Source organism: Pholcus phalangioides, unplaced genomic scaffold (genome assembly GCF_987345545.1).
Source record: "Pholcus phalangioides strain wild (caught in Gottingen) unplaced genomic scaffold, Ppha-v1.0 ptg000009l_1, whole genome shotgun sequence".
Lineage (NCBI taxonomy): Eukaryota > Metazoa > Arthropoda > Arachnida > Araneae > Pholcidae > Pholcus > Pholcus phalangioides.
The window spans coordinates 37,081,297-37,091,498 of NW_028301602.1; the positions used below are offsets into that span (position 1 = coordinate 37,081,297).

The 10,202-nt window shown below is 34.8% G+C and overlaps 1 long non-coding RNA gene across 1 annotated transcript; it reads right to left on the reverse strand.

The window, feature by feature from the left end:
* Positions 1–16: 16 nt before the first annotated feature.
* Positions 17–10,179, reverse strand: LOC149083008 (uncharacterized). The gene is made up of 3 exons (XR_016193212.1): positions 10,100–10,179; positions 3,647–3,707; positions 17–1,005 (listed from the first exon to the last, which is right to left on the reverse strand). It is a non-coding gene; the product is annotated as an uncharacterized LOC149083008 (long non-coding RNA).
* Between the last annotated feature and the right edge of the window lie 23 nt (positions 10,180–10,202).

A 10,202-nucleotide genomic window follows, 5' to 3' on the forward strand; every position in this document is an offset into this window, starting at 1 on the left:
TGAGCCATATAATTAATCTTTTTTATAAAAACAAAATTTTATTATGAAAAAAAAAATTCACAGAAAGATGATTTAAATTGAATAGGCCATAAGTTCACATGCAATAATACTTTGTCTTCTCATCTTAATATAGCTATGAGTATGAAAATTAATTCTTTATAACAAAGAGCCATGGGGAAGCTGGAATGCCAGCCCAAAAAGAATACTATATACATTTTATAAATATAGATATATTTCCAAGAAAAAAGTCTTAAATAGTTCTAAAAAAATGGTATGGTCAAAGGCATGAAAAAAAATTATAAAGAGTGAAATTCAACAAAGGGATGAGGAACAAGTTTCAAACATGGGTTTGTACTCCAAAAATTTTTTCATACAATTTTCTTTGCTTTATGGTATCTGTAAATATTTAGTATAAAAAGGTATAGTAAAAATATTAGTTGTTTTCTCACAGATTTTAGTTTCGAATGAAACCATAGCATTAGCTGTGTTCATTACATTAGAAAGATATTAGTTTATTTAGCTTATATATCTATATTTAGCTTAGAATGAAAATATATCAAATAGGATTGAAAACTCTGCACATTAGTGAATATGCAGTATAGCTTTTAAAGCCTCAAAGATTTTGCAAACACCAAGTGGGTGTGATCATTGTTTTTCTTTCATCAAGAATGCTGATGTACCAAGACTTGCTCAGATATCAAATTCCTAATAGTTTATGTACACACCAGTTTCATTCACTGGATGAATGATGATAGTTCATAACTTGTTCCTTAGGTATAAGCATCTGATAAAACTTGCTTGTCTAAATATAACATATCTCTCTCTCTTATGGCCCAATATTTATATCAATTTCAAGCTGCATGCGTATATCTAACACCATGAAGCACACTGTCAGCAACACCGGAAGGCGTATGCGAGATTTCCATGCCAAACCAAAGAAGAAAGTGAGCAGATATGAAAGCTTCTCATATGATGCCATTTTGTTTTATGTTGTCACAATTTCTGCTAAAGTGGAAGAAAAAAAAATTCTTTCACAGGAATCAGAATAAAAAAAAAAATCACAAATACTATCACATTTACATAACCATCAACATGATTAATGATCAACAAACCAATATATTACAGTTACAGTATTATATATCAAAGTGATTCAACCAATCAATGTTACTTTGGGTTATAGAAAACATTGAATCAAAATAATATTGCTATCAAAAATTTATACTTTATTATACTTAAAAAGTTACACTTTTAAAATTGACTATATCCTGTAACTTGGAAAATTATTTTAGGATATATTCTAGCTAATGTCTGAATTTTAGTCACATCATAAACAGGCCAGACAAAGCCTCAGGTAGTCCAGCTTCTCATGTACGAGTACTTCAAACTTTGACCAAATGACTAGGCTACTGGTGCCAAACCTGTGCTTTGCAGTGACCCTGGCATTCCGCTGTACTAGGAGAAATAAAATACACCAGTAAATAAATGGGGGAAAAAAAGACCTAAGGAGCTCCACACCAAGGAAAATCTATTTTAAAAAATGAAAGTCAAAAAGGTTGGGAACTGATAGACTAGGCCAACATGTAGAGAGGTAGACCAGGGTTGTAGCAATTTAAATCAACTGATTTTTTTTTTAATATCACTGATTTAAATCAATTTTTTTCAGATATGAAAAATTATCTGTTGTAATTGAATAAAATTATTCATGCAGCTCTTCAAAGTGATTTAATGTTTTATTAAATTATTTAAAAAATATCAAATAATTTAAATATTTATATTTTCAAATATTATTTATAGTATCATAATATATATCAAATATCAGAGATACCATAGTAGTCGTACCAATTTAGCTGATAAATGTTTACCCAAGATTTACAATGATGAGGTTATGGGTTGACTTAGTACAGTTGACTTACAAAATCAAAAATTGCATGACGATGGATGGGTGGATATCCATAATGAATAAATTCTGTGTGGTATCAAACAATGTGGTAAAGCCATCCATATTGACACATATGGCTCATCACATGCTGGAAATTGTTTAGCAAATTTGGTTTTTAGTTCAGTGAAGTCAACAGAAGAAAACTTCATATTCAGTTTTGCTACAGACAATACTGAAAATATGCGGTTTCTTCCAGAAAGACTCTGGATGAAGAGCTTGGCGTTTTGGGACTTACATATTGGTGCAGTGCCCACATCTTAAACCTGCTAGCTGAAGATTTTGTTAAAACTGATGCAACAAAGTATGTTACAAGTATATTTAGATATTTCCGCAATCATCTCTCGAAAGCATGGTATCATGTGTAAGGTGGAAGTGAATTGGTCTTCCTGTAAAGGTATGATGGAATACCTATTGTGATTCTCTTGAATCTTATGCTGAAAATTCATCAGTTGTTACCAGAGTTTGTGAAGACACCACAGATCTCAGATAATAACATCTCTAGTGAAATCTCAAGTATTGGTTCAAAAATAAATGTGAAGGACATAATTGATATAATTACAGAGAGCGATATGCAAACATACTAACTACAGTCAAATCATCTATGCCTGTGTTGAAAGGATTTTTTCAAGGTATAGTTCATTCCAAATAGTGAAACAGATTAAGAGTAGACAAAGTATCCAAACTAGTGGTTCTAATGAAGCAAATGAACAATTATTCACACACAGTAAAATTCTTTAATACTTACTGTAAGATATCTATTCAAAAAATGTTTTTCCTCCCTTTCCCTAATAAAATGTTCTGATATATCTCGTAAGTATATGATTCTTTATCTTTAGTTTACAAATATTTTTTAAACAGTCATTATTTTTGTAAGTTAAAATTTCTTTAAAGAAAGCCTGGATTAATGACTAGTGTGTTAGTAATAAATGTATTTAATATATTTTGTTTAAAAAAAATCAATAACCCTGGTCATGACACGTATGTAAATATGTACAATGAAATAATGATATAACAATATTTTGAGTATCGTTGAGAGAATATTGTAGAAAGAACCAAATATTGTAGAGGTTACCATTACATTAAAAGACATCACATCTCTTCTTTATTAGCATTATTAGAACCACAAGAAAATATGTTATGAACATTCAACATTTCTGTACTTCACAGTTAAAATCAATTTATTAATTGATAAAATTCACCTGGGAGTTTCAACCTGTAAAGGTTGATATATTACATTTTTCATAGACTAGAAAGATGTTAACTTCATTAAAACTTTTAAGGAGCAGGTAGTGCAAGACATGAATTCTACTAGATGGCCTTGGAAGGACAAAATCAGTGAGGAGTTTAAAAATATATTGAAGGTAATTTTGAGTGAGGTATTAAAAATACCACTGTAGCAGTTTCAGAATCTTTAAAAAATATTTTTAGGAATTTATCACAAGGATATTGTTATGTCGAGAGGAGTTTTAACATTAGATTAGAAGCAATTCTAAATAAAAGTTGAGAAAAAATATCATGAGAAGAGATTTATTGTAATATTCAACATAATTGTAGCAAGGCTTTAATGTATATAATTATTGTGCTATCAGTTGCAACAAGCACATACAAAAAAAACACCATGAAAACCCATGTCAAAATTATTAAGTTTCCCTAAATATATATTCTTCAACTGAACTCTTTGCACTTGAAATCAAGTTTCTTTTTTACCTCTTTTATTGCTCACTAATAGTTGACATCCAATACCATTACACTGTTCAGATCTTTTCAACTGCATAGAGAAAAGAGAATATGAATGAAATCTTGAAAATATTGTGATTGTTTTTTTATTAAAACTGAATTTTTTAAAGAAAAATTATAAAAGCAATGCTTTCTCAAAAGTAATTTTTTGTTTTTTTAAAAGGTGAATCATACAGTCTAAGTACATGAAATGGAACAAATGTTCCCCCACCCTTAAATAATGATTAATGATTCAATTAGTCATTTGAGTCCATAATAATTTTAAGTTTGTTCAATGGTGGTTATAACAAATCTCAAATACAATACATTCATTTGAAGGTGTACCTACTGGAAAAGCATCAGGTAAGAATAAATACAGTCAAACTTGGTTAAGTCCAAATTCACTGAAAAAGTATTTGAATTATCAAAATTCAAATTATCCTGGATCCTTAAAATGGCTACAAATGAATCTAGGATAATAAGTACTAATTATTCAAATTTTATTACCAGTTACAAAAGTGTTCCCAAAATTTAATAATTTATTAACTATAATGCACTAATAATTTATTTATTATAATCGACCAGTTCAGTGGTTTTTGACCAGAGGTCCTTGGAGAGGTTTCAAAATAGGGGATCCATATAAGCTCGGAAGAGAAAACAACTTGTTTTTCATTACTATATGCACTGAATATTATTCCGTAAAGGAGTCCATGGCCTTCATCTTATTGACAGATAAGGGGCAGATATCCCTGGTCTTCGTCTTATAGTCACAAAGCATCCATTGAATACAAAACATTGAGAATACCTGAATTAATTCCTGCACTACCCGTTGTGATATCCATGGATTTTTAATGCTAAATTGTGACAAAAATGAGTAAGTTGTGTTACGGAAGATGATCAACTATTGTAATAGCACTAATGTATTCTGTATTCTATTGGCACTAAAAATGGTTGAAATAGAAAGGAAAAAAGGCACTAAAAATACCTAAAATAGGTACTGAAAAAAAGACATAATTTATGAAAGAAAAAATAACTAAACACTAAGGTATTAAGGATTCAAAAACTAGCTGAAAAATTGGGTGCACTGAACAAGGCAGCTATGTTCTAACTAAAGAAATGATGATTATTCTAAATAAAACAACAAATAAACGAGAATTGTTCGGAGACCCGCAGATCATTTTATCTATGGGCTCCGCTTTTAATAATGGTGGCCCTAGAATTGCCCTAATCCTTAGGATCTACTAACATTTTATTTCGGGCTTGAAATCAATTTAAAATTTGCGTAAGAATGCAATTATAAACTATACCTAATTAAAACAAGTAGATATATGTTTACTTGTTTTAATTATACTTTATAGTAATGAATAAGTGATGGGACGAAAACAAGTGATAAGAGAGATGTCTACTTTATTACTATAATTGCAGTTTATAACTGCATTCTTATGCAAGTTAAATTGATTTTAAGCCCAAAATAAAATGTTAGTAGACCCTCAGGATTAGGGCAAGGCCACCATTACCAGATGCAGAGCCTATAGAGAAAATCATCTGTGAGGCTCCTTTGAGTTTGAATAATTCTTGTTTATTTTATTCGCAAATAATCTATATATATAAAATTGATTTTCTGTCTGTCTGTGTGTGTGTGTGTACAGTATGTATGTTCTCTATACAAATCTACAATTTTTGATCGATCGTCGCCAAATTTTGCATATATACACCAAATGAGACCCGACTTAAACGATAGGCTACTTTAAAATTTCTTCAGAGCAGGGCAAATGCCCCAAACGGGCAAAAAAACTGTCGGCAACAATGGTTTTTGGGTCTCAACAATCACTTTCCGAACGTTTACTTTGGTTACCGTGGTTCCCTAGCAATGCATTTAAGACGCGTGTATGACTTTACAACGGTTTGTCACTTCCTTAATTCTGTTAGTATATGCATATGCATAATAGTTTATGCCTTTATAATGGTTTGATACATTTTCAATCCTGCCAGTAACCAGATTTTTTTGAATAGACGTCATAATCATCATCAGCTTCGCTTTGAGGGTCAAGAAAAGGGTGATCCTCATAGAAATCAGTGTTAAAATTGCCGATTTTACTGTAGAAATGCTGAAATTTTGTGGAGTTTTCTGTCACATCAATAATTTTAAAAATTGTATTGATTTCTTGATTTCTGAAATATTGAGTTCGATTAGAGATATACGAAGCCCGGGAGATTAAATATTAAGTAATTAGCTGGACCTACTTTTGAGTTGGACATTCATGCAATAACATTGATTTAAACTTTTTATTTATATCTTCTCAAGCATGAAAATTAATGTCTCCATATTGTCTTTTGATATTCAAATGCATAAATTGATAGTTTAGAATGTTTTAAAATTAATTATGGGCCCGTAAAGTACATCGAAGGAATTCCACAGCTTCAATTAAGCATTTTTGAAAGCTGAAACAGGCAGATGGATAACTTAAAAGTTCGGGGAAGGGGAGGGGATCGAAATACCTAGTGCCCCTTAAAAAAAGGAAAAAAATATATATTCGTTTCTATGTTTCTTTAAATCTAGATTTGTTTATTTCACGAAATCGCGCAGGAAGTCGCCATATTGGTTAACTTAGACACGGTTTGCATGTCCCTCAAAGAAAGAGGGAGATATCACGTGATCCAAACAGCCTCATTGAAGAAAACCCGGGCAACGCCGGGTATTATAGCTAGTAATTTCTATAGTTGAAACATAGCTACCTTGTTCGTTCTATTGTTGATAAAAAAAATGAAATTTTTTTATATTAGCACATGCTCCTTCAAGTAAAGGGCTCCATGTGACTGCATCTGTCACTGACTTTGGTCAATTTAATCGAATACACTAAATATGTATGTAAAATAAACAGCCATGGTTGTTTGCAGTGCACATTAGTGGCATAAAAATAAAATCAAAACAACATGGGGGCCCCAGAGCCATGACGTCAACTAATGACCACTTGAGACAGTCATCGTTCAGCTATACATTTACAATAGGGTCCATTGCTTGAGCGAGATGTGTTATGTGAAACATATGGAGAAAATTTTTTTTAATTTTCCTCTGCTTTTCTAACATGGGCTGCATTCATCTGTGACAAAATGATTCACATCTAACACCTTCTGATCAAAGCAAAGCTAATGCATAGCAACAACCAAGTTTCTTAGCTGTCAGATCACTTATTCATGTTTAAATGGGGCTGGAGGAGTTGATGATATAATTAGTAGCAAGAGTTTTATATATATATATACACTCATTGCCATAAAAATTTGCGCACCAAGAAATAATTGTGGGATCGAAACGAAAGTTGGCCTGAAGTTACATGTCGGGCAGATATGCAAATGATTAGAAATGCAGCGTGATTGCGCATTACATAATGCCACTAGAGGGCGTTGAACTTCGTTCTCCTTGGAGTATAAAACAGGTAAGCAGAGCTTGCTAGAGTGTATTTAATCGTTTGCAAAGGAAATGCTGAGGTAGACATGCCGTTACGCCGCCGTCGAAGACCATATGAGCAGTTGTCAGAGTTCGATAGGGGAAGAATCATCGGGATGATGGAAGCTGGCTGGTCAGCTCGGCGAGTAGCTCGTCAACTAGGCCGTTCTGATTTTACTGTGAGGTGTTGGGACCAGTGGACAGAAGAGACGTCATTTACACGGCGACCAGGTTCAGGACGCCCTCGACAGACGAGTCGTTGAGAAGACCGTCACATCATCCGAAACGCACGCGTAGAGCCAACTGCCTCATTGGCCGCTATCTAGACACAGGCAGCAGCTTCACTACGGGCCCCTGTGCCTCCCGAACCATCACAAGGCGCCTGGCTAAAGGACATCTGGTATCGCGGCGGCCAATACGTGTGCTGCCAATGACACCCATTCACCAACGCCTCCGTTTGGAGTGGTGTCGAGCACGACGGGATTGGACTGCAACGGAATGGAACCAGGTCGTCTTCAGCGACGAATCGAGATTCAACTTGAGCAGTGATGACAATCGTGTTCGTGTGTGGAGGCCCCGTGGTGAACGCTTCAATCCTGCTTTCGCTTTACAGCGACACACCGCTCCCACAGCTGGTGTCATGGTATGGGGTGCCATTGCTTACGATACACGGTCACCCCTAATATTGATCCATGGCACAATGACAGCCCAGTGGTACGTCCATAACATCCTTCAGCCACATGTGTTGCCACTCATGGCAGGGCTCCCAGGAGCCATTTTTCAACAAGACAATGCTAGGCCACACACAGCAAGGATGTCACAAGACTGCCTCTGCCACATTACCACCCTTCCCTGGCCTGCTCTATCCCCAGATTTGTCACCAATCGAGCATATCTGGGATCATTCGGGACGGCAAGTTGGACACCCTACGAGGTTGGTCAAACTAGAGGCGCATTTACAGCAACTGTGGAACGAGATGTCTCAGGACATCATACGGAACTTGTATGCCTCAATGCCCGCTCGTATCACATCGTGCATTCGCGCTAGAGGGGGTCCAACAGAGTACTAAAACTTCTGTTCATCTGTACTTTTTTCTGCAATAAATGATCCTTTTTCTTGGGTTTTCTAATCACTTACTTATATTAACGTAGTACTTACATGTGTAAAATTTCGTTTCATTTTGACGACTTCTTCTGGGTGCGCAAATTTTTATAGCAATGAGTGTATATACATTTTAAAAAGATAAAAATTTTTTCTCTCAATGCTCAAACTATCCAAGTTTTACAAATTATGGCCTTTGAAACTCATTAGTAAACTTAAAACTATGGTAAAATAGGCATTTATGATAGAGGAAAATTTTTAAACACTCATTTTGACCAAAAAGTTTGAAAATAGGCAAAAAAAAAAAGGCATTAATGACATTTTGCCTAAACTTCCAGTCTCTAGTAATGACCCTCCACTTCCTATACTGAAAAACCTTTTATCATTTGTAGACGTCCTGTTTAATGTCGATACTTTTTTAAATAATTTTGACTAAGTGCATTGAAACTATGCTTCATTAGTAAAAAAAACATGATCTAATACATGGTTCTGTATGTATACATGTTTGTATAAATGATGATTGAATTTTAATTGAACAAAAATGTCATATACTTGAAATGAATTGTTCCAAACAAACTGCTATGTTTTGGAATTTTAGATTTATTAAAAATATATAGTACTACAAATTTAATGCTGCAACATAAACTTGCATCTCGAAACTGTAAAAAGTAATGAAAAAACATTGATATTCTTGCAATATAATCAATTGTATAATGCATTCAATTTTGAAATTGCACCTCACTTCATACAGTGCTTTTCCAATGGGTAGTTTTAGATTGAACATAGTTTATAGGTTCAATGATTTCTCTAGAGCAGGGATTCTTAACCCCCTCTTCAGCTGTTACCCAATATCAACAAGATCAGCTTTGCAACCCATATGGTACTGTTTTTCCTTCGAAATCAGTGAAACAAGTGACTCAATAAGTGCAATTATAATACACCATAAGCAGATTTGTACAACTTATCTAGGAAGCCCCTGCAAATCTAGTTTGGGTCATGAACCATAGCTCGAGAATTCCCTGGTTGTAAATGGATTAGTATGACTCCTTTTTGAAGCCACTACAAATCAAGCTTGGGTCGACACAAAGCTTAAAAATCCCTGGCTGTTATTGAATTTGCACTACTGATCTCGGAAGTCCTCGCAACCCAAGTTTAGGTCATGACCTATAGCTTAAGAGCTCCTGGCTGTGAGTGGATTAGTATGACCCATCTCAGAAGCCCTTGTGATCCTAGTTTAGGTTGTGACCCATATCTCAAGAGAGCTGGGGCAAGCTCACATTCTGGTGCCCCCCCCCACCCCCAGTAATTTTGAAAGAGAGGTTAAAGGGTGAAATTTGCGCCCCTCTCTGGTATATAGCGCCCAGGGCACCAGACCCGCCTGTTCCTCCCCTAGTTGCGGTCCTGCCCATAAGTGGATTAGTAAGACCCATCCCATCAAAAGCCCCTGCGAACAAAGTTTAGGTCGTGACCTATAGCTCAAGAGCCCCTGGCTGTAAGTGGATTAGTACGATCATTCCCGTCGAAAACTCGAGAATCAAGTTCGGGTCATGACCCATAGCTCAAGAATCAATGGCTGTTAGTCGATTTCATGACCAATCTTGGAAGCTCCTGCAAATCATGTTTGGTTTGTGACCCATAGCTTAAGAGTTCCTGGCTATTAGTTTATTTGAACGACCAGTTGTGGAAGTTTTTCCCTGCGACCTAAGCCTAGGTCACCTCCCCTCCCACAGGTTATGAACCCCTGAGCTAGAAAGATCGGAACCATCAACACAATGTATTGCGTTGCATCTCATACCTAGGATAAAAACTTAAACTGTGAACTAAATGTAGAAACAATCAAATACTCAAAAAAAGATGATGATTCAACAACAAATAAAGTGATATGTCAATTCCCTTACATTCTTTCAAATACGATGTTTATTCATTGCTGGAGCGTTCCCATATGTAAACAAATAATTTATGTACAGCTGCACTTCTCACAACACAAATGAAAAAAAATAT